Genomic DNA, 23,734 nt, shown 5'->3' with positions numbered 1-23,734 from the left:
CCCACGGACGTATTCCTTAGCTTTTTCACCTCAAGAAGTAGAAGGAAGGAAAACGAAGGCCCTGACATTGTGTGCCTTTGGCTAAATGAACTTGGTTTCCTCTGCATTTTATTTGGTGCAGGGTTTTAAAAGGTAAGGCGGTGAGCATCGTTATAATTGGTTCTAGTGCAAATGGTTTCTGTATCATCATGCACATTTAAGATCTATTTTTGCTAGATACTTCATTGGTGTATGATCCCTGGTCCTGTAGGTGTTCATGTTGGTGCCACCAGCCAAATGGTCACCGTGTAATCTGAAGTATGTGTAAGTTTCAGAGGCAGTAAAGAACAGGTAGCAATTAATCTGGGTGGGGAGGAGGTTCATAAAAGATTTCACTGAGAGGTGTGGTCTAGGCTGTGTGTGGTATGTAAACCAGAGAAGATATGTGAAAATAATGGCCCAGATTATTCAAGTGATGGGCAGTAGGGGGGAGCAGGAGGGGAAGGACAGAACTTAAAGGGGGTTCTTGCCTGACGCTTACTGATTTCTCACGATGGATGTGAAAGTTATGGAGCTTATTTGAGAGGATTAAAGAATTAGAAGAAGTACCACGAGAAATGGAAGAGAGCAGAGAGAAGTGACAGCACTAACGGCGCTGTTGTGGGCTCTGCTGAGATTAGAACACATCAGTTAGCAGTGACATCTTCATCTTGTTTTCTCCATGGGACCCCTGGAGGCTGTGAACGGGAACAGAACAGGCAGTTTGGAGTTTAATCCGAATTGGGGTTTGAAAGGGCAGAAAAGAGCCCGAGAGGTAGCAAGCTGGTATGTGGTAAGCTGAGGGGGTAGACCGTGGCCTTTTTATTGGACAGGGTGGGAAGCTGGGAACTTGACATCCAAGGGCAGATATATTGTATGTGAGTGAAAACAGCTGTATGAATGTCCAGTTCCAGTTAGAAGGGGGATTTGGAAGTGTCACCGGGCGACTCTGAGTAATGAGGAGCTAAGCAGAGAGGTCAGACTATTGAATATGTTGAAATTGCCCTTGATAATGACTTGCTTGACGACTGAGTTGTTTGGAAGAGGGAGTGGATGGCCAAGGGATTTAACAGATAATCTTTAAGGTCCCTTCCAGTCTCATGATTTAACAGAATGTAATTTTAAGGGTCACTATTTTTTTTTCTTTCTCTTTGTTACTTTGGAATCGGAGCAATCTAGAAAGCAACCATAGGACAATTCCATTTTTATTGATCCCCTTGTAATTGTAAATGTTTGACAGATTATGGAATCCACTAATGCTTGGGTCATAGAGTCCACACAGGGTGAAGTAGTACATTGGTCAGAAAATGTCTCCACCAAACTGCTGGCTTCTGAGGCCTATCCTGGGCAGTTATAACAGAAAAGAGAGGAGCTGCTGAAATTCTTTTTAAGGTAACATTAATTGGATTCATCTTTTACCACATGGTAAAAGATCATCGTTACTACACTTACCATTTCGGGTTTGGACTTTTCACCCCCTTTCTTGTGGAATTGTTGGTCCCAGGCATTTTCAGATTTAGTTTTGTGGTAGGATGCTTTGTCTGCAGTTTGCGTCTGTGTTTGGCAGGAGAGTGAAGTGTAGTTTGAAAAACGAGGACCCAGAACATCAGAAAGAATTGTGATGGGCACAGTTTGTGTTCAGGGTTAGGATTTCTCCTTGATATTTGAGGAAATGACTTTGATCCTCATCCCTGCATATAAAAGGGACCTTTGGATTTTGGTTCTAGTTGCAGCAAACGCAGACTTTGATTTTGAGTTTGCTTACCTGGGGGAAAATGCTTTCTAAATTGCATAAAGCTTCATTTGAAATCAAGAGTACTCGACAACGTTCTAAGAGTGAAACAACAGAACCTTCACAGAGCCATGGGCTGAAGCCAGCTAGTGTGTCCTGTACAGTCACAGGAATTCCCCTTCATGTTGCTTGGGATTTTCTCCCTTCTCTCCTGTTCTGGCAGCTTCCTCCACATTGAACAGTTTCTCAGCTTTTTACTGCTTACCTCCAAGGATCAAGTGTGGATAATTGCTTTAGGCTGTTTGCCCAAATTTAGCCCCATCTAATACTCAGCCCCTCTCCTCCTTCTCCTCCTACCTCACAGACTGGCTGTTCTCCTTTTTAGGGACAAGCTTGGACTGGAGCTAAAAGAAGTGATTACTATTACTTGGTTCTAATCCCAGTTGAGCCATCAACTGAAAGCAGGTGAGATGGTACTGGTCATTTTGTTTCTGCCTTTGTGGACTGCCAGGAGTTGGAGGGAGAGGGCCAGGGGAGATGTGTGTGTGGTAAGGCAACAGCAGTGTAGCCATCGTGGGGTACGCCGCTGGTGCTCACCCGTTACATTGTGTCGTAATCACCAGAGACTATATTTTATAAAACTCAAAGTCCCAGGCCCTTTCACAGACATTCTGATTCATGCAACCTGGGAAGGATCCAGGACTTTGCATTTTTAAGCAGACTTTATTGGTGGACCACATTTTCTTTGAGAAACAGCAGATTTCAGAACTTTAATTTTTATAATTCTCCGTTTCATAGTAGTAGCAGTTTCCGAAGTGGGGACGTTTGAAGCGGCTGTTACACCAATGTGTAGACTTTCTTTCATTGCAGTGTGTTCTCTGTACACCTCACATGTGAAAATTAACACATGTGCAAATGACAGGTTTGTTTCCCCATCTCTTGGCTTAGGTAGAACCATCCAGTAAGGGTGCTGTACTGTCAGGTATTTTAGCTGTCACCCTTTGAGAACTGCTGTGCTTTGAGTGGAGAGTGTGAAACACATCGTGAGAAATGACAGAAAGAAACGGGTGACGTGACCGCTAGGTTCATCTGTCTGCTACACCTTCATGTGTTTGAAGGATGAGATTCAGTTTAACTACAGAAGAGCGGCTGGGTCCCGTGCATGGGCTTCTCAGTCAGAATGACTTGAACTACATCTAAGAGAGAATTTCTAGGAAGCAACCTGCTTGAGGATTTCATGGATGGCCTTGGAAAGTAGTGATCTTCCCATCATTGGAAGTTTCCTGCAGCTACTGGAGAATGTAGGCACAATTAAAGCATCGGATAAGAGGCAGAACTGGACTAGACATTTCCTTCCATTTGGGAGATGCTATTAATTTTATGAACAGCACACTTAGAAGTTTGAGGACACTATGTAAGAACTCAGAGCTAAAGAAGACTAGGTAAACTATAGTTGGTCGATTTGAGTATACACACATACACTTAGGCACATTAGTGATAAATGCCAGGCTAGTTTGGGGTTGTCTTTGAAGTTTATTATTTGCAGGTGTAGAAGCTCTTAGTTTTTCCTTGTAATGTTTCTGGAAGCAGAGTGCTCTCTTGAACTGTCTTTGATGGTTCGATGTTTATACATCAGGTCTGCTGCGAATTTGGAAGGCACAGCAGAATCAGTCCTTTAGAGATCAGACGAAGACTGGATAGAATAAATTAAAAGTTTTGTTCTGAGACTTTGTATTCCTGTCCTTTGATTAGGGATCTGCTTGTAGAAAGGGGGAGTCATGACCTTTTGTGTAAACTCAACCAGGCAACGTGAGGTATTCCTCTCATTTGCTAATAATAATGCATATTTAAAGTCTCATCAAAGTATGTTGCCTATAGTTAGAATGTTGATTCCTGAATAAATAAGAGATTAAAATCTGGTTTTTAGGTTAAAGATACTCTATGCCAGCACACAAATCGTGCATCTAATGTGGATTTTGATGGCATTAAAGAGAAGTGGCAGCTGCCATGCATTATTAGCTATGCCCTTTTTCCTTAGTCACATTGGTTTTTCCTTCTTATGTTGAAAGGCCCTGGTCAATATTGACTTTGCTTCTCTAAGTGCCAATAATTCTAAATTTTAATGTGTTTTAAGATAGGTGGTTTATTTCCTGTCTTATTTTCCTAGTTCTCTTGTTTGCACTGCTCTGATTCCCAGGACTCAAAAATGGGGGCCAGATGTGTGTCAACATTGAGAAACCCTGACTGGCCCTCTTGTTCTCTCTCTCCCCTGATCTTAATGTAAGAAGGAAACTGTACCACCAGGGACAGCCACTGCTAGCATTCTGTTATTTCTGCCTGTTATCCTTCTGCAGATGGCTCATGAGATCTGCACCTATTTTGGTTGTGGGCTTTAAAATTCTAACATTTAAAGACAACACTTTCTCATAACAGTGTAACCCTCTGAAAACATTGTATGTAAATGTGTGGATGTGCTGCATGTTGGTTCTCAATTTTGATAATTTTAAAATGGGGTTTTCTTACACAAAATTCTATCCAGAATTCTGAGACCAACTGGCTCACTTGTGTATTCATAGGCACATGTTAATTTTTTTCTGAATCTTGAAACAACAAAAGGAAATGTGTAAAATGTAAACAATATTAACAATAAAAAATGAATTTGTAAAATATAAAAATTATAGGTCATGTAGTAATAACATTCTTGTAAAGCCACTGTATATGTTTTAAAATACCACCTGTTTCCTTCTGTATTTATACATATAATTTATCTATATTTGTACCTATACTTGTGTGATTATGGATTAGAAACTATAGGTAAAAATCATTCAAATTCTTATAAACTAGAAATATTGACTGTTGACATTTTGGTATGTTTTTTCATATACTCGAATATATATGTTCAGCATTGTTTTTAGAAGTTTAGGTAACTTGCTATAAAAATGATACATACATAATTCAGAATCCCTGGAAAAGATTTAAAAAGCATAAACCAAAAATTGACAAATTTTTCCACTTAAAATAAGCATATACTAACAATTTTTAAAACCAGCTCTTCAAAGTACATACATGTGTCTGTCAACTGACATTTCTTATAAAAATGACCCTAGAGGGGCACCTGGGTGGCTCATTTGGTTAAGCCTCTGCCTTCAGCTCAGATTGTGATCTCAGGGTCCTGGGATCGAGCCCCATATCGGGCTTTCTGCTCAGTGGGGAGCCTGCTTCCCCTTCTCTCTCTGCCTGCCTCTTTGCCTACTTGTGATCTCTGCCTGTCAAATAAATAAATAAAATTTTTTAAAAAATGACCTTGGAGCACAATATACTGCCTTTTTTTAAATTTTAGGAACATACCAAATTTTTTTTAAAAAATTTTACTTATTAGAGAGAGAGCACACAAGCAAGGGGGAGGGACAGAAAGAGAGGCAGACACTTAACTGACTGAGCCACCCAGCCGCCCATAAACGTTTTTATTTTATAGAATGTATTAAATAATTCCATTATCTGTAGATGTTGTAGGTCCAACTCTGTTTGTTATTCTTAATGATTCTTGTATGTGTTGGCTTACTTCCTCATGTGTTTTGCGATTTTCTTTTTTTTAATTTTTAACGTGACCTCACATTTCTAGGAACTTTTTCTTTGGGAATTCTTCGAGAACTCAAAGTGAATCAGTTCAGAAAAATCTTGCATTTGCTTCTACTAGATGCCTTGAAGGTACTTTGGGGTCCTGTTCGCTTCAGTTTAATGTTCAGCTTGAGATCTTTTGAGTGTCTACATGGATTGTGTGAATTCAAGCCTCCCCAGTATTAAGGGCATATATCTGGATGCAAATTCACAGGGGAGACTCTTTCCTGCTTATATTCAAGTCTGAGCCAATTCTATTTCCTTACGTGCTTCCTATGTGATGAGGGTCAGTATATCTTTTCCCCTAAATTTAGGGGATTTAGGGGTTGTGAGTGGGATGTCCCCAGTTTCTGCAGAGGTTTTTGATTTCCTACTTTTTACTTGCTTTCTGCCAGTGAAAGTCAAAATTAGCAGTCACCCAGGATTGGGGTGTACCTGGTTACTCGGTTCAGTGTTCTTTCACATTGACTGATTTCTTAACACATTTTGGCTTTCCAAGAGGTTCATTACTCTTTTGGCCAGCTTGACTAGGCATTTATGAAGGCCAGGTGTAGGTGTATGTGTTTATGTGACGCATATGTATACAAATACTCAGCGGTTTTAGATGATTTTGTACTGGGAGTGTATTGAGGGTAATTTGTTCTTCGTATTCCTGGCAAGGAAGTCTAAAGTGGGACTTTTTAACTGTAGGACATGTGTTATCCTTCAAATAGGTTTTTTACTTAGATAATCCCCTTCTTTGGAGCCTTAAGTTTACTTTCAGTTTCTCTGTTACAATGTTGTAATAAATGTCCTCATATAGTTAGTTGTCTTAGGATAGGCCACTGATTATTTCCCCAGGACAAATATCTTGAGGCAGAATTGCTAGGTCAAAGAGCATGCTTGTTTGGTTTTTGATAGACGTTGCTAGAGTCCTCCTGCAGGATCAGGATGATTGTTCATATTGAAACTTGTGATCACGGTATTTGAAAGTGCCATACTTAATTAAAGCTGAGTGTTCTTTGACCATTTCTTTGAAAGGTGAATTATAACATTTTCTTATCCTTAATGAGGACCATTTGTATTTCTCTTGTAAATTTTCATTCATGTTTATCAATTGTTTTTCTCTTAGGATGGTCATTTATAGGTTTCTTTTTATTTGTCTAAACTGTATATCATATATAGTTCTTTTAAAACTTTTAAGATAGTAATGTGTTCATATGATGTAAAACACTTTCCAGTGTGCATTTCCTTTTTTTTCCCCCTAATATAAAGAAGCTTTAAATGCTTAGTCACCTCTATCGATCTTGTATGGCTTTTGCTTTGGAATTATGCTAAAATAGCCTCCCCTTTCTCTACAATTACATAAGTGTTCTACTGTGTTTTCTTTTAGGTCTGTTAAAGCTTTATTTTTCATAGACACTGTATTTGTTTATGTGGTATAAAGATCTATCACCTTAGACCACTGCAAATTTTTTTCATGTTGATTTGTCTTTGTTATTGCTTGGAGGTATGGGTTGGATAAAGCCAAATTATTTGGGAATGTTTTTCATGTTGAGGCTGTAACGTTTAGAAATAGAATTGGCTTAATATGGAATTTGTAATGCAGATGTTCATATGGACAATGGTGAACTCCAAGTTCATGATGAACGAAGCAGGTGAGTGTGTTAAGGAAGAAGGAATGAGCTTAGGGATATGTTAAAGAAGGTTAGGTATAATGCTTAACCAGCATAGGGTCATCTTTCTACCAATTCGTGTGTGTCTTCCTAGTGACAGTTGGGAATGTGTGGGATTGACCAGGAAGGCTCTTGTATTATCGGGGGTTGCAGTGACTTGAGAAAGCTAAGACTCTGTTACTGGCACGTTGTTTCTTGTGCGGTATGGCCTTTTGTGTATCGTGGGTGCTGAATAAGTGTTTGTTGTATGAACGAACGAATGAATGAATGAGTGAATGAGATCCACTGGCTAGGACATATAGTTAAGTAGTGGTTAAGTACTTTGCGCTTTGGGGCTAGACCAGTTCTTTAGTTCGTTCTTCATTTCTCATGGCTGGGTGTCCTTATTCATTTTTCCTTTAGTTTTTCCACAAGCCTTTATTGAGGACTGTGTGTCAGGTGCACTGGGCATTAGTACAACAAGATAATTATGGTGCTGATTATGTCCTCAAGGAGCACAAAGTCCAGCAGCTGTGTCATAAATAGTTTAGTGTGGTGGCTCTTATCTCTTGTGTGCAAGGTGCAGGGATGATGACATATATGAGGATACACAACTCTCTGCTGGCAGTGATATGTCTGAGTGTGTGGCTAAGAAGGAGACTGGAGACTGCTGGGATTTGGCGACAAAAGATAAAGAGGAGCTTACTTTGCATTTCAGTCGTGGAAGAGGGCATTTTAATCCATGAAAATAGATATGAAAAGGCTTGAAATAATACAGTGTGTTCTAGGAACATCAAGTAGTTCCGTTGGTAAATAATGGAAGACTTGCTCACGCATGAGGCAGAGGCCAGATTATGAGAGGTCTTGTGGAGTATGGAGATGAATCTAAGTTTGTCTCTTCCGTCTCAGTTTTTAACAATTGAAAGGATTTCCACAAGCTTTTCAGGTAGATCTGAACCTACAATGGCAGGTTAAGTTGGAGAGGGGCAGAGAAGTGCAGTAAGATTAGTGATAGAGATTCCTGCAATTGTCCTGGGAATATGATCTGAACTAAGTAAGGGACACTGGGCAGCAGAGGAGAGAGAGTGGATTAGAATCTATTGGAAAGTGTTGTCAATAGGATTTAGTGGCATGTTCAACGTAGGAAAATAATAAGTGGATTTGGAATATTTTAAAATGTGAGGTCCTTAAATTATATATAGGCCAGTTGAAGTGTGGGAGAATGTTCTAGAATGGGGATGTATAGTTAAGAACCATCAGCCTGCAAAAATCTGTGGGATCCATTGGTATGAATAAGTGGTCTAAGAAGAGGGAGCAGAAGGAGAATAGAAAAGAGCCAGACAGAGAACTCAGGGGTGCACCAACATTTCCAGATCAGCAGAGGAAGAGGATCTTGCAAAGATGGCTGAGAGAGAGCTGTCAGAAAGTTGGTTAAGAATCAAGGGAGTATGGTTCCGTGAGTAGGGCCACTTTAAAAAGACAGTGACTGACAGTGTAAAATGCCACTAAAGGGTCAAGTAAGATGAAGACAGAGAAATGTCCTTATTTAGAGGAAAGTGATCTTTTCTCAAAATTTTGAGTTGGTGAGAGCAGAAGCCATGGTGCATCATTGAAGGATGCAAAGGCAGTGAACACAATCTGTTATTTCAGTGTTCTTGGCCTTAAACAGAGAGGGTGGTGGAGGGAAGGAGCAAAGTGGGGGGTGGGGAGAGAGGAAGAAGTCGTAGCTGGGGTCAAGGGAGTTTTCTTCTGTTAAAAATATGAATTATAGTATGTTTTTATTCTGAGGGCTGGGAATGGAGGAGAGAACAAAGCTGAAGGTACAAAAGAGAGAATAAGAGTGAAACAAACTTTAGTTCATAGATATGGCCATTTGAGGACTAGGATGGGTGGGGAGAAATGTCTTACAGAGTCAGTGTTGGCCAAAACTGGTGACTATTACTATCATTGGAAGGTGAAGGTTTTCAAGTCATATGCTTTACAGATGTTTATGGGCACAAAGAACTGTGTCAGCTGTCTATTGAGTGTATGATAGAGCCTTGATTATGTCTTCATGGAGTGATGAATTGGCCATTTCCTCCTAAGTCTGATTTGTTGGGATAAACTTTATTGGAATCATTAATCGGATTGTGACACGACTAAAAATACAAGGACACTGTATAAAAACCACAGTCGGCACAATGTTTACAGGTACCTGTAAATACATTGTTACTTTTGGATTATTGCTTAGCCCAATTCTGGTTTCCATTACAGTCTTGCTTCTGTGAGCCACGAGAACCTGAAGTACAATCAGAGGTGTTGGGAGATAATGAAGATTTGTGGCTCACATCTTGCCTTCATTCCCATAAAGACTGATTTAGTTTTCATTTGCGGGCTCCCAGACAGATGACTTCAGACGGATGGTGCTCTTGGGAGGGAAGGAAGGAAGCTCCCGGTCATACCAAGTTGTACAGAAACCTGGGGGACTCGGCTCATTCTGTCATTGCTGCCACCACTTTGTAGTCACTGAATTCCAAATAATAGTTCACCTTCCTCCATCCCCCCAAAACAGAAGGAACTTGTCCTTTTAAGTAGGGAAACTCGACTAGGCTTTCTCAGAGATGCCTGCACTTTCAAAGACACTTCCCACTAAGCAAATTTTATGTTAGGTTTCCCCGGAGGATGGGCGCTAGGGTGATTTGTGTGCCATCCTGCTTTTTGCACTTAGGCCAACCTTTCTCTGAATCAGCACTTGAGATGTGAGTGTGCACCTGTGAACACTCTTCTACCTTGGAGTATTCCAAGATTTCAAAATGGGCTCCTGATGACCTGCTTGGATTTCCAGAGTTTCTGATCTAGGCATGCAAATTCGCCTGGTCCTTATATTCTTTTACTGACAATTTGAATTGCTTTGCCCTGTTACCCTTGGCAGGAAAAATCCTATGTGTATTTATGGTTTTAGATCCTCAGGTTTATTTACCTTCAATTAGGGATAAGAGGATACCCACCTACTGGCACAAAAACAGACACATAGACCAGTGGAACAGAGTAGAGAGCCCAGATATGTATGGACCCTCAACTTTATGGTCAAATAATCTTCGACAAAGCAGGAAAAAATAGTGGAAAAAGATGGTTTCTTCAATAAATGGTGCTGGGAAAATTGGGCAGGTATGTGTAGAAGAATGAAACTTGACCATTCTCTTACACCATATCAAAGATAAACTCGAAATGGATAAAAGACTTCAACATGAGGCAGGAATCTAACAGAGTCCTAGAGGAGAATATAGGCAGTAACCTCTTTGACACTGGCCACAGCAACTTCTTTGAAGATAGGTCTCCAAAGGCAGAGGAAACAAAAGCAAAAATGAACTTTTGGGACTTCATCAAGATGAAAAGCTTCTCTACAGCAAAGGAGACAGTCAACAAAACAAAGAGACAACCCACGGAATGGAAGAAAATATTCACAAATGACAGTCCAGACAAAGGGCTGATATCCAAGATCTATAAAGAACTCCTCAAACTCAACACACACAAAACAGATAATCACATCAAAAAATGGGCAGAAGATATGAACAGACACTTCTCCAAAGAAGACATACAAATGGCTAACAGACACATGAAAAAATGTTCATCATCACTAACTGTTGGGGAGATTCAAATAAAAACCACATTGATGGGGCGCCTGAGTGGCTCAGTGGGTTAAAGCCACTGCCTTCGGGCTCAGGTCATGATCTCAGGGTCCTGGGATTGAGCCCCATGTTGGGCTGTCTGTTCGGCAGGGAGCCTGCTTCCCTCTCTCTCTCTGCCTGCCTCTGCCTACTTGTGATCTCTGTCAGATAAATGAATAAAATCTTTAAAACAAACAAACAAAAAACTACATTGGGATACCACCTTACACCAGTTAGAATGGCCAAATTAACAAGATAGTAAACAACATGTGTTGGAGAGGATGTGGAGAAAGGGGAACCCTCTTACTCTATTGGTGGGAATGCAAGTTGGTGCAGTCAGTTTTGAAAACAGTGTGGAGATTCCTTAAGAAATTAAAAATAGAGCTTCCCTATAACCCTGCAATTGCACTATTGGGTATTTATCCCAAAGATACAGATGAGAAGAAGGGCCATCTGTACCCCGATGTTCATAACAGCAATGGTCACAGTCGCCAAACTGTGGAAAGAACCAAGATGCCCTTGAACAGATGAATGGATAAGGAAGATGTGGCCCATATACACTATGGAGTATTATGCCTCCATCAGAAAGGATGAATACCCAACTTTTGTAGCAACATGGACGGGACTGGAGGAGATTATGCTGAGTGAAATAAGTCAAGAAGAGACAGTCAGTTATCATATGGTTTCATTTATTTGTGGAGCGTAAGGAATAGCATGGAGGACATTAGAAGATGGAGAAGAAAAGTGAGTTGGGGGAAATCGGAGTGGGAGACAAGCCATGAAAGACTTTGGACTCTGAGAAACAAACTGTGGGTTTTGGGGGGGGGTGGGGGGAATGGATGAGCCTGGTGGTGGGTATTAAGGAGGGCATGTACTGCATGGAACACTGGGTATGGTGCATAAACAATGAATTCTGGAACACTGAAAAGCAATTTAAAAAAATAAATAAAATTTAAAAAGGGATGCCCACCTATTAAGCTCTCAGAAGCTGATAGATATTGACTTGCATTTATCCTCACTATTCTCCCATTGATATTGTGTGACACTTCTCTCCATTTTAAAAGATCTTTCTGAAATATATTCTGGATTAACTTTGACACACAATGAATATTGTCTGGTAAAAATAAGTGTGTTTTGTCTTAAAATAGCTACAATACATACTCTAGTATTACAGTGATTTACTGTGGCGTGTGCAGTGTGGGGTGGCTTAAAAGTAAGATAAGAAGTTGATTGCTCAAGGGAATTTTACAAGGATAGCATAATAGAGGAATATAGACGAATATGTAATTAGAACCCTCTTCCTTTTAAGGGATTTACTTAGGACCGCTCTGTGTTTCCATGTATTTGACTTTAAAGTATGAAAAATTGGGAAACAGTGAACAGAAATCGTTAATTGGCTGTGATCTTATCATCACTGCCTTAATGCCTACTTGGTTGTAGCTAGATTTCATTCTGACTCCAGAAGGACAGAACTCTCTGAAAAACTACATTTTGTAGAAGAGAATTATCCCACTTCTGTTTTAATTAGAAAGTAACAGAGCTTTTTTCCACTTCACAGTGTTTGTGGACAGCACGCCAGCATGTCCAATAGAAATTTCTGCAGTGATGGAAATGTTCTATTTTTGCACTGTTCGCGTATTACGCATGACCATCGTATTGGACAGTGCAGACCCTGACTTTGGACTGACTTTGAAACCAACCCCTGTTACTCGCTGTGTAGCTCTGCTGGTTTCAGAAGGCCTTTTCTTTTGGGCAGGCACAGCTCCACAGTGAGTGGGAGGGTGCTTGCTGGATTCCAGCCCTGCCCCTCCCACCTAGCCATGTGCTTTTATGCAGTGAGCAAGTGGCACCATTGGCAAGGATGACCACCCCCCTCCCCCACCTCGCCACCGAAGCCCCCTACCTTGACTTCTGACCCAGGAGAAAACCCTGGCTCCATGCCCCAAAGAAGTCTCCCCATTTAGAGCTCGGCCCATTCTTTACCGAGTTACAAATCAGTGCTAAGAGCCTCGGGTGTACAGACAGACCAACTGCATGTTAGAATTCTTCCTGTCCCCAGATCTCTTTAGAACAGACTTGCATTCTCCCATATTCGGGAGGCCCTGGACCTGCCTCTGGATTCTTCCTTGTGCCTACTGACTTAACCAAAAAGTTCCTTGCACAGGATTTCCGAGGGTGATAGGAGAAAGGGGGAAATAATGGATTGCTACATGATTATTTCAGAAAGCAGAGTTGCGTCACATAGGGCTGTTCCCCACTGTTTTCTTTGGTACCCACCCTTTATTCTGGAAGAGGACGTAGAGTGGAGGAGGTCTGAGCCTTCTCGCTTTTAATTGTTCTTTATCAACAAATGAAGCGTTACAGTGGACATTTACTGCTTTTAACTCAGCCCCACCTTCACTGTACTTCATAGATAATACACTGTACTTAGTAGATATCACTGCTGGGTATCATCATCATCATCATCATTATTTTTTTTTAAAGATTTTTTCTTTATTTATCTGACAGAGATCACAAGTAGGCAGAGAGGCAGGCAGAGAGAGAGGAGGAAGCAGGCTCCCTGCAGAGCAGAGACCCCCGATGCGGGGCTCGATCCCAGGACCCCGGGATCATGACCTGAGCCGAAGGCAGAGGCTTAACCCACTGAGCCACCCAGGTGCCCCACATCATCATTATTTTTAAAGATTTTGTTTGACAGAGAGAGACAGGGAACAAAGCAGGGGGAGTGGGAGAGGGAGAAGCAGGCTCCCCGCTGAGCAGGGAGTCCGAGGTAGGGATCGATCCCAGGATTCTGGGATACCAGGCCGAAGGCAGATGCCTAAGGACTGAGCCACCCAGGGGCCCCTGTTATTATTATTAATGGCAGGCCATTATTCTTGGTTTTGAGGCCATGTTGAGGTTTTTGCTTGTCTTTTTAACCGGAAATTGGGTGGAGATGTATCAAGGAATTGGGGCTGATGTCATCTTTATTCAGAAGTCCGTTTATGACCATTTGTGTGATTTATTGATTTAACCAAGGCTTTTGATCCTAATGAAATGGTTCTTGGGTTGAACTGATTGATCTCAAAGATTTTAGACTTGAGGATTTAAAAGGGTTATTATAGCCGCCCTGAGAATCATGTAGTGTATAGGAATTATCTTTTAGATGGATCCAATTCCATTTCCAAGTGATCTCAAACCTATCTGTGTCCACATCCCTCTGCCTTCTTTTAAATTTATGACTAATAACTTAAACCTTTCTATGAACCAGCTATTTCCTTTATCGTGGTGTGATCTTGTGCTTCTGACCAGGAAATGAATTTAAAATGCTTCAGACGTGTTGGCTGGTCCTTTTCTTAAAGGAAACCTTGCTGTTGACTTTGTCCACATGATAACTGTTGGTTTTGGCAAACACCTTTCACCGTTCAGATGGACAGCATTAAATCCCTTCATTCCGTGGGTCAGTTCGTATAATGGTGTGCTGGGTACATTTTGCAGCTTTCTTATTCTTGTGGACTCACACTGGGATTGAGTCCTGCTCAAAATGACATGTTCTTAGCTTCAGTAAGTGTTTGTTCATGTCCAAGATTTATAAAGGTCAACACCTGAACTCAGATCTTTTCATCACTGACCCGTGGAGTTTAAATTAGTCTTTATTGAAGAATGCAAAGGCTCCTTCCTAAGAAAATTTCTGGAAATCCTCACAATTGAATAGGCAAAATTGCTCTCTGTTTGGATTACAATGTTATTTCTTTTTAAAGAAAAGACCAAATTTGCTTTTTATTTCTTGTATCAAAAACACATGAGACTGGTTTTTATTCAACAGCCCTGAACACTTAGACTTTAGGCACTTAGCAGAGACCGCAGTCCTGAGTTGTCTACTTTCCAGTTGTATCAAAGGCCATTTGAGGGAAGTGATAGATTAAAGGAACAGTCTCATGAGTGGTTCTCAAAGTGTAGTCTCTGGTGCAGCCCCACTAGCATCACTTGAGAACTTGTTACTAAGTGCAAGATGGCTGCCCCTTGCAGACCTATAGAATCAGAAACTCTGCAGGTCAGCACTCAGCCGTCTGGTGTTTGAACAAACCTTCCGATGAATTGTAGGGTATAGTTTGAGAATCACTAGTCTAATGCACTAGTTAACACATTTGGCTTTCAACCTAGGCTCACTTGGGGCACTCATTAAAATACATATTCCTGGTTCACATCCACACACAGTCTGATTCAGTGAGCCTCTCATAGGGCCCAGGAATCGGTGTTTTTAATATTCTGTGGCAAAGCCTGCTTTGGCAACCTCTCCTCTCACCTTGTGTCCTATTAGATCACTCAGTTGTATACACATGGACGATAATGCATTGTCCGTGTATAGATGTCTCCGTAGAACTCTGATTTAAGATAATGGCTTGTAATGGAGGTTTCCTTAAGAAGGTGTTAAAACTACAGGTGACTGGATTCTGCTAAAGCAAAAGCCTCTGGTAGAGGTGAGGAGAGTTGTTCATTCTGGTGTGTGTTCTGGGTTTAAGAGTCTCAGCCCTATGAGAACTGTGGATTAAAATTTCTTTTTATTAAGTTTTTAATTTTAATTCCAGTATAGATAACATACAGTCTTATGTTAGTTTGCGGTGTGAAGTATAGTGATTCGACAATGGTGGTCATCATGATAAATGTACTCTTTAAACCCCATCACCTATTTCCTCTATGCCTTACCCTACCTACCTCCCTACCTACCTCTGGTAACCATCAGTTTGTTCTCTATAGTTAAGAGCCTGTTTCTTGGTTTGTCAATCTCTCTCTACCTTTTTCTTTCCTCATTTGTTTTGTTTCTTAAATTCTGCAGATGAGTGAGATCATATGGTATTTGTGTTTCTTTGATGGACTTTTTTTTTCACTTAGCATAATACTGTCTAGCTCCATACATGATGACATGGCAAGATTTCACTCTTCTTTATGGCTAAATAATATTCCATTGTGTGTGTGTGTGTGTATGTGTGTGTGTGTGTGTGTGTACACATGCGGAACACACACACACACCTTCTTTATCCATTCATCTATCTAATGGACACTGGGCTGCTTCGATAATTTGGCTATTATGATGAATGCTGCTGTAAACAGAGAGGTACATGTATCCCTTGGAATTACTGTTTTTGTATTTGGGGGGTAAATACTCAGTAGTGTGATTGCTGGATTGACAGGTAGTTCTATTTTTAACTTTGTGAGGAATCTCCATATGTCTTGTACAGTGGCTACACCAGTTTGCAGTCCCACTAGCAGTGCAAGAGGATTCCTTTATCTCCACATCCTCACCAACACTTGTGTCTTGTGTTTTTGATTTTAGCCATTCTGATTGGTGTGAGGTGGTATCTCATTGTAGTTTGGATTTGCATTTCCCTGATGATCAGTGATGTTGAGCATCTTTTCATGTGTCTGTGGGCCATCTGTATACCTTTGGAAAATGTCTGTCTGTGTCCTCTGCCCATTTTTAAATTACATTATTTGGGTTTTTTTGGTGTTGAGTTGTGTAAGTTTTTTAAACAAGTAAGTTTTGGGTACTAACCCTTTATTGGATATGTCATTTGCAAATATCCTAAGACCCATGGATTTTTGTCTTCTGCTTTTATTGAGGGTTGGTAGAGAAGAAATGGTGGCCATATTAATATTTCTTTCTGTTTTTTCCACATGCTGACTCTCACTTAGATTTAGTAGAATGTAGTCTCTCTCTCCTGATAGTTAATACACATTTTCTCTTTTTGGTTTAGTTACCTGAGAGCTTGGTAACATTTTGCACTCAATTTAGAAATACCTATTTCCCTTGTCCACTTTTATCCATGAGTCTTATTACCCCCAGCTTTACTGAGATATTATTGATCTACAACACTGAGTTTAAGATGCACAACATGATGATTTGTAGGTATATGTTGCAAAATGATTACAAAAAGTTTAGTTAACATAACCATTATCTCTTATAATTACCTTTTTTTTTTGGTGGTCATGACATTTAAGATCTATTCTCTTAATAACTTTCAAGTGTATAGTACAGAATGTTAGTTATAGTCACCATGCTGTACAGAGTCCCAGAACTTACTCATTTTATCACTGGAATTTTGTAAACTTTGACCAACATCTCCCATTTCCTCCACTTTCTAGCCCCTGGCAACCACTGTCCTACTCACTATTTCTGTGACTTTGCTTTTTTAGATTTCACATACAGGTGAGGGCATACAATATTTGTCTTTTTCTGTCTGACTGACTTCACTTAGCATAATGCCCTCAGGGTCTATCAGTGTCACAAAAGGCAGGATTTCCCCCTTTTTATGGCTAAATAATATTTCATTATACATATCATATATACACCATCTTTCCTTTAGCCATTTATCTGTCCATGGGCAGTTAGGTTGTTTCCATGTCTTTTCTATTGTTAATGTTGCAATAAAAATAGGAGTGAAGATACTCCTTTGAGATAATGATTTTCTTTCCTTCAGTAGTGAAGTCCAGAAGTACGACTGCTAGATCATATGGTAGTTCTGACTGTCTGTAAACCTCCATTCTGTTTTCCACAGTGGCTGCACCAGTCTGCGTTCCCAGCAAGAGGGCACAGGATTCCCTTTTGCCCACCACCTCAGCAACCCTTGTTATCTCTTTTTGATAACAACTATTCTTTTTTTTTCTTTTTTAAGATTTTATTTATTTAACAGACAGAGATCACAAGTAGGCAGAGAGACAGGCAGAGAGAGGAGGAAGCAGGCTCTTCACCGAGCAGAGAGCCCGATGCGGGGCTCGATCCCAGGACCCTGAGATCATGACCTGAGCTGAAGGCAGAGGCTTAACCCACTGAGCCACCCAGGCACCCCACGTTTTTTCTTTTTAAATTATGTTTGAGTAGCATTAGTTTTTGATGTAGTGTTCAACAATTCATTGGTTGCTTATAACCCCCAGTGCTGTGTGTGTGTGTTTAGGTCAATACCATATAGTTTTGATTATTATAGCTTGTGATAAAGTTTGAAATCAGGAATTGGGGTGCTTCTAGGTTTATTCCTTCTCAGGAACAATGGCTGTTTGGGGTCTTTTGTAGTTCCATAAGAATTTTAGGATTTTTTTTTTCTATTGCTATAAAAAATGCCATTGGAACATTGATAGAAAATGCTTTGAATTGATAAACAGCTTTTGGTAGTATGGACATTTTAACAATGTTCTTATTCATGAACACATATCTTCCATTTGTGTCTTCTATTTTTTCATCAGTCTCCTAATTTTCAGCATACAGCTCTTTATGCCTTCATCAAATAATTATTCTTAAACATTTTATTGTTTTTGACACATTCTAAATGGGACTGTTTTCTTTTTAATATAGTTGATTGTTAGTGTGAAGAAAGAAATGATTGTGTATTGATTTTATATCCTGCAACTTTATTGAATTTATTCTAACTCTTTTTTTTGGTGGCGTCTTTGAGATTTTCTATTTATTAAATCCGGTCATCTGCAAAGACAGACAACTTTTCTTCCTTTCTGATTTGGAAGGCTTTTATTTATTTATTTATTTATTTGTTTGTTTGTTTATTTGCCTAATTGCTTTGGTTAGAACTTCCAATACTAAATATAGGAGCGGTGAGAGTGGCCATCTTTGCCTCATTCCTGATCTTAGTGGGAAAGCTTTTAACCTTTCAGTGTTGAACATGATGTTAGTTGTGAGTTTGTCATATGTGGCCTTTATTATTTTGAGATATGTTCCTTCTAGTTCCAATTTGTTGAGAGTTTTTTATTATGAACAGATGTCAAATGCTTTTTTTGCATCTGTTGAGAAGATAACAGTATTTTAACCTTTTATTAACGTGGTTGTATCATACTTACTGATTTGCATATGTTGAGCCACACTTGCAGTGTTAAATCATACTTGTCATGCTGTATGATCCTTTTCGTGTGCTATTGAATTTGGTTTGCTAAAATTTTGAGAATTTTTGCACTTTTATTTTTAAAGATTTTATTTATTATTTGACAGAGAGCACAAGCAGGAGGAGTGACAGGCAGAGGGAAAGGAAGAAGCAGGCTCCCCACTGAGCAGGGAGCCCAACATGGGGCTTGATCCTAGGACTCTGGGATCATGCATGACCTGAGCCAAAGGCAGACGCTTAACCAGCTGAGCCATCCAGGCACCCTGTGCACCTATGTTTATCAGGGATATTGGCTTATGTTTTCTTGTAGTATCTTTATCTGGCTTTTACATCAGGTTAATGTAGGCCTCATACAGTGGATTTGGGAGTATTCCTTCCTCTTCAGTTGTTTTGGGAAGCATTTGGAAAGGATTGGCATTAACGCTTCTTTACATGTTTGGTAGAACTCACCAGCAGAACTATCTAGGCCTGGCCTTTTTTGGTTGGGAGGTTTTTGATTAGTGTTTCTATCTTTGTATTTGTGTTTGATCTGCTCAGATCTTCTTTTTCTTTATGATTCAGTCTTGGTAGGTTGTTTGTTTCTAGGAATATATCTGTTTTTTCTAGATTGTCCAGTTTGTTGGCATATAGTTGTTCGAACTCTTAACTCTTGTTCTTTTAAAACCTGTAAGCTGGCTGAAACTGGAGATGGATGGGGCCCAGAAACTATGTAAGTGGTATAATATCTGCCCTTGGCTTTGAAATAAGCTTATTTGGAGAACCTCTCCCAGCAGCGGATCCCTGTCTCCTTTGTGTCTTCTTACATATATGATAGACGTACTACAGTTGTCAGTATACTGGTCGTGAAAGAGTTAATGTTTTCCATTACCAGGCACTGACCTAGGCAGTAGGGGAAATCTGGTTCATTTTGTTTCAAAATACACCATACCTCAAATAAGTACAAACAGCTGCAATGCAGGATTGGGGCCAAAAGAAATCAGTGTGGTGCTATGAACTCCAGCTGAGAGAAGTTCATGTAACATGGATTTGAGATCAGTCTCCAAAACGAAACCATCAGGCCCCAGCAGGAGAAGAGTCTTCCCTTGTCATCCTGGTCACCTTCACAGCCACCACTAAGACAGGGATGGCTCTTCAGAGAGGTGACTGGTTCCTGTTGCCTCTGGATCCCCTTCTGGGCTGTGGACTGAGCATACCACCTTCATTTGGAACCCCGTGCCACGGTAGTGCAGAATGAAGAAATCTCGGAACACAGAGGATTTATAGATCTGTTGCCTGCTTATTTTATCTCCATGACTTGGCTTAAAACGGCAACCACATGAACCCTGGCCTTACAGAACACTCCTTACTTTTTTAAGCCCCAGGAAACCCTTGTTCAGGTAGAAACTCTGCCACTGAGTGTGGTTGGAGGGTTTTCTCTCTTCCAGATTTTTCAGGTAACATCCATTGAGCAAAACTTTTTTTTTCCTTTTTCTGATTCCTTTTCTATCAGAATACCCTTTTTAATTTTATCATGCTTTTTCTTCTCTTGGGCTTAGCTATATAATATCTTTTCACACTGGCGAGATGTTTTTCTGTAGGACACTCTCCATTCTTTACATATTTGGATTTCCCCCTGTGATTTTTCTGGACAAGTAGGACAGCATTTTTCAGACTGATGATTAGATGGTCAGAAGCCTTTAAAGTGGTGTCTCACAGCTGTTTTTAGGTCTGCAGCTGGTTTTTAGGTCACGTCTCAGGCATAGGGGTTCTGCGGCTACTTGGTGGTTTTATTATCTCTGCAGTTTGTAAAAAGGCTTCACCATCTTCCCATTTTCTGCTGCTTTCCTGATAAACAGCTTCAACAATAATTTAAAAAGATAACCACTGTCACATATAAAATCCTTTCATAAGAGGAAAACAAGACTTAGAATACCATTCACGCAAGTTCGGGAGGGGCCCCTTTTTTGTTTGCTTGTTTTCCTAGTTACTAAATCATGGCACACTGAGGAGAGTCCTCTAATTCCCTTTGCTCCACATTCCTAATTTCTTCAGCGGGGATGATAATGTTGTAAAATGTTACTCATGAAATTGTTATATTAATGAACAAGGCCAGCCTTCCCTTACTGACCTTTCAAGTTGGCAAAAGCATGTTCGAGAATTCTCAGGAACCAATGGTATTTACATAGCCTCCGCCCAGTCAGGAACAATTCATGCTGTCCCCCAATCCTAGCGGTCTTCAGATTTCCCTCCATACTTACTGTTCTAAGGAAGTCTGTTTTAAAGAGAGATCGCCAGGAGGGACCTCACTGAGAAACAGCAAGCAGGAAAGGAAATTAAATTAAGCGCCTCATTGTTCCCATTGTATTCAACAGGTATTATTTCTTTCCCTCCTCAAAACATTGGCCAGGATGTCTAGGTCTAGGTTTAGGATGGATGGGATTTTTTTCTTCTTTCTTTCTTTTCTTTTTTCTTTCTTTCTTTCTTTTTTTTTTTTTTTTTTTTTTTTTTAAGATAACTCATCTCCAGTTTAATTAGAGATTAGTAAAGGAAACGCGGTTTCTTATTTGGCTCTTGAACTTTGAAAAAAAATAAAACGTTTATATTTCTGAATAGCACGTTGAGAGCCAAACAGCATCTGGAAGAGATTATTCTCACTGGTAGGCAGAAGAAGTCTCATAATCCACCCTCTTCAAAGAACGTGGTACCTTGTCCCATGTCCCCCATAGCCTGGAAACTGAAGACGTCTTGAGGCCACATTGGTGGATCATCTGCCTTTTGCTTTGTTTTGTGTTGCATGGAAATGTATTTCTTTGGTGCCATAATACTTCTTTAGCTTTGAAACTCAAGCAAAACTTCATGGTGTGATGCTGCCTGCATTGTGCGCTGTGGTCCAGACTTTTCTCCTCTTTCAAAAGACCTATTTGACTTCTGGCAGCGTGCCTCTCATACACAGCCGTTTGTCTGAGACCTCTTTTCCTGTCTTCTCTACAGTCAGACGCATGTGTGTCTGGGGTAGTCATGTAATTTGTAACAGTAACTCCTAACCAGATTAAATTTTGTAAAATTCAATTTATTCTCGGGCCTGTGTATTCCTGTGTTAAACGGTGACACATGAACACTCCTTTCCAATTAAACACATTTTCTCTTGGATGGGGGGGCTTCTGCTTCTCCCCTCCTCATTCTCCTCCTCTCCCTCCTCTTTCCGACTTGCAGAGAAGTTGCAAGTAGAGTACGAAAGTACGGAGGGACCTTTTAGCTCACTGAGTCAGTTAGAAGTGACTTGTTGAGGGGCACCTGGGTGGCTCAGTGGGTTAAGGCCTCTGACTTCGGTTCAGGTCATGATCCCCACATTGGGCTCTCTGCTCAGCAGGGAGCCTGCTTCCCCCCAACCCCCGCCTGCCTCTCTGCCTACTTGTGATCTCTGTCAAATAAATAAATAAAAAATCTTAAAAAAAAAAAAGAAGTGACTTGTTGATATAATGTTGACACCCTCAAATACTATAGAATATATTTCCCATATACAAGGATGTTCTTCACATAGTCACAAAGCCACCATCCACATTAGGAGATGAGCATCTTTATTGTGTCTAATTTTCAGGTCCTCCTGCACTTTCCCCAACTTACCTCAATAATCTTTATAGCAAAGGATCCAGTCCAGAATCTTGCATTGTATTCGTTTACCATGTCTCTTGTCTTTTTTAACAGGGAACAGTTTCTCGGTGTTATTTCCCCCCTTTTGTGACCTGATCTTTTAAAAAATTATAGAACGCCTGGCGCAGTGAGAGGAGCCCATGACTCTTGATCTCAGGGTTGTGAGTTTGAGCCCCACATTGGGTGTAGAGATTTACTTCAATAAGTAAAACTTAAAATTAAAGGTTATAGGAAAGTTATCTTGCAGAGCATCCCTCAATTTGGGTTTGGCTCATGTTTCCTTTGGTTAAATTCAGATTTTGAAACTTGTTCAGGAATATCACAGAAGTGAGACTTTGTTCTTCTCATCACATCCTCTCAGTGGCACACAGAGTCCGTTTGTTCCAATTTCCCGTTATACTTACTTCAAAGATTTGATTAAAGTCTTCCAGACTTCTCCACTGTAAAACTTCTGATTTCCCTTTGTAATGTATATGGGATTTTGTGGGAGAGTGTTTGGGTCTATGTAAATATCCCATTTCTTGCCAAATTTTTATTTATTTATTTACATTACATTTATATTACATTACCTTTTATTATTTATTTACATTAAAATCAACTCCTGGATTTCTATTTAAAAGGTTTTAAAGCTGTTACTGTCTTTTATTTTGAAGATTAAAAATTTTTATTTTAGGCCAAGACACTGCCCTTCAAACTAACTTCCCTGTTCTTTTAACATGTCCCCATGATTCTTTGAGTGCTTTCTGGCAAAACAAGATATTCTGAGTGATACCATGTACCATTTCAGGGCTTAGTAAATATGTATGTATTATCTTTGAATGTTTTTCCAAATTGCGGGCAGTGTATAGATACACAATTTCAATATAATTTAATTTTCATTGTATAAAAATTATACAAATTTTTATCATATAAAATTAAATTGTATGTAAACAGTTTTAGTAACTCAGTTTGGCAAGTCTTGTATCAGGTGTTTAGATTGTTTGTAAAGTTTGCCAGTCATACACAACAATGTATCAAGCATCCTTATAGCAAAATCTTTGCTTAGTATTAATTCTTTACCCAGTGTGAATTCCTAGATGCCTTTGTTAACAGGCCCTTTGCTGTTACAAACTGTTACTCTGGGCTGAGTCACTGGTCTTATCACAGCTGTAGACTTCTGTATTCTGGCCAACTCTTTGGATACTTTGCCCCCCCCCCCATTTGCTCTCTTTTCTTCCCCTCTTCCCTTCTCCTTACCTCCATTAACGTGGATATGCATGTCCATATTCCTTCAGTTGTGGGCCATTTAGGAATTCTGACTTGAGAAATACGTGCTTGCTCTCAGGAGGAAATACCTTCCATCTCCTCCAGTGGCTGCTTTTCGCAGAGTCTAGCTTGGCCCCAGGCTTGGTTAGAGAGGTTGTTATTCTCCAGGTCTTGAAACTGAGGGACTGCAAATACTCCAGCACAGCTCAGAGGCTCCCTCCCTAAACATGCCTCCGTAAAATTTATCCATGCTCTGTGTCAGGGTACTTCTTTCCCATAGATACAAGTCCTGAGTCCCATTGGTCTTTGCACTACTCTGGGTCCCTATGCAAATGGCTGAGGGTC

General features: G+C 40.1%; 1 protein-coding gene across 7 annotated transcripts in view; it reads left to right on the top strand.

Annotated features, from left to right (window-relative positions):
• LPAR1 (lysophosphatidic acid receptor 1) overlaps positions 1-23,734 on the top strand; it is a 200,161-nt gene that overhangs the window by 91,186 nt on the left and 85,241 nt on the right. The window contains exon 2 of one of the 7 annotated variants that reach the window (XM_045081692.1): positions 2,136-2,215. The exons of the other annotated variants lie outside the window; for them this stretch is intronic. The gene's annotated coding sequence lies outside the window, so the exon portion shown is untranslated. The remainder of the gene's footprint in view (positions 1-2,135; positions 2,216-23,734) is intronic. 7 annotated transcript variants of the gene reach the window in all.

Source organism: Mustela putorius, unplaced genomic scaffold (assembly GCF_011764305.1).
Source record: "Mustela putorius furo isolate JIRA1106 unplaced genomic scaffold, ASM1176430v1.1 tig00000580_pilon_pilon_pilon, whole genome shotgun sequence".
NCBI lineage: Eukaryota > Metazoa > Chordata > Mammalia > Carnivora > Mustelidae > Mustela > Mustela putorius.
This window is presented reverse-complemented; position numbering and strand designations above follow the sequence as displayed.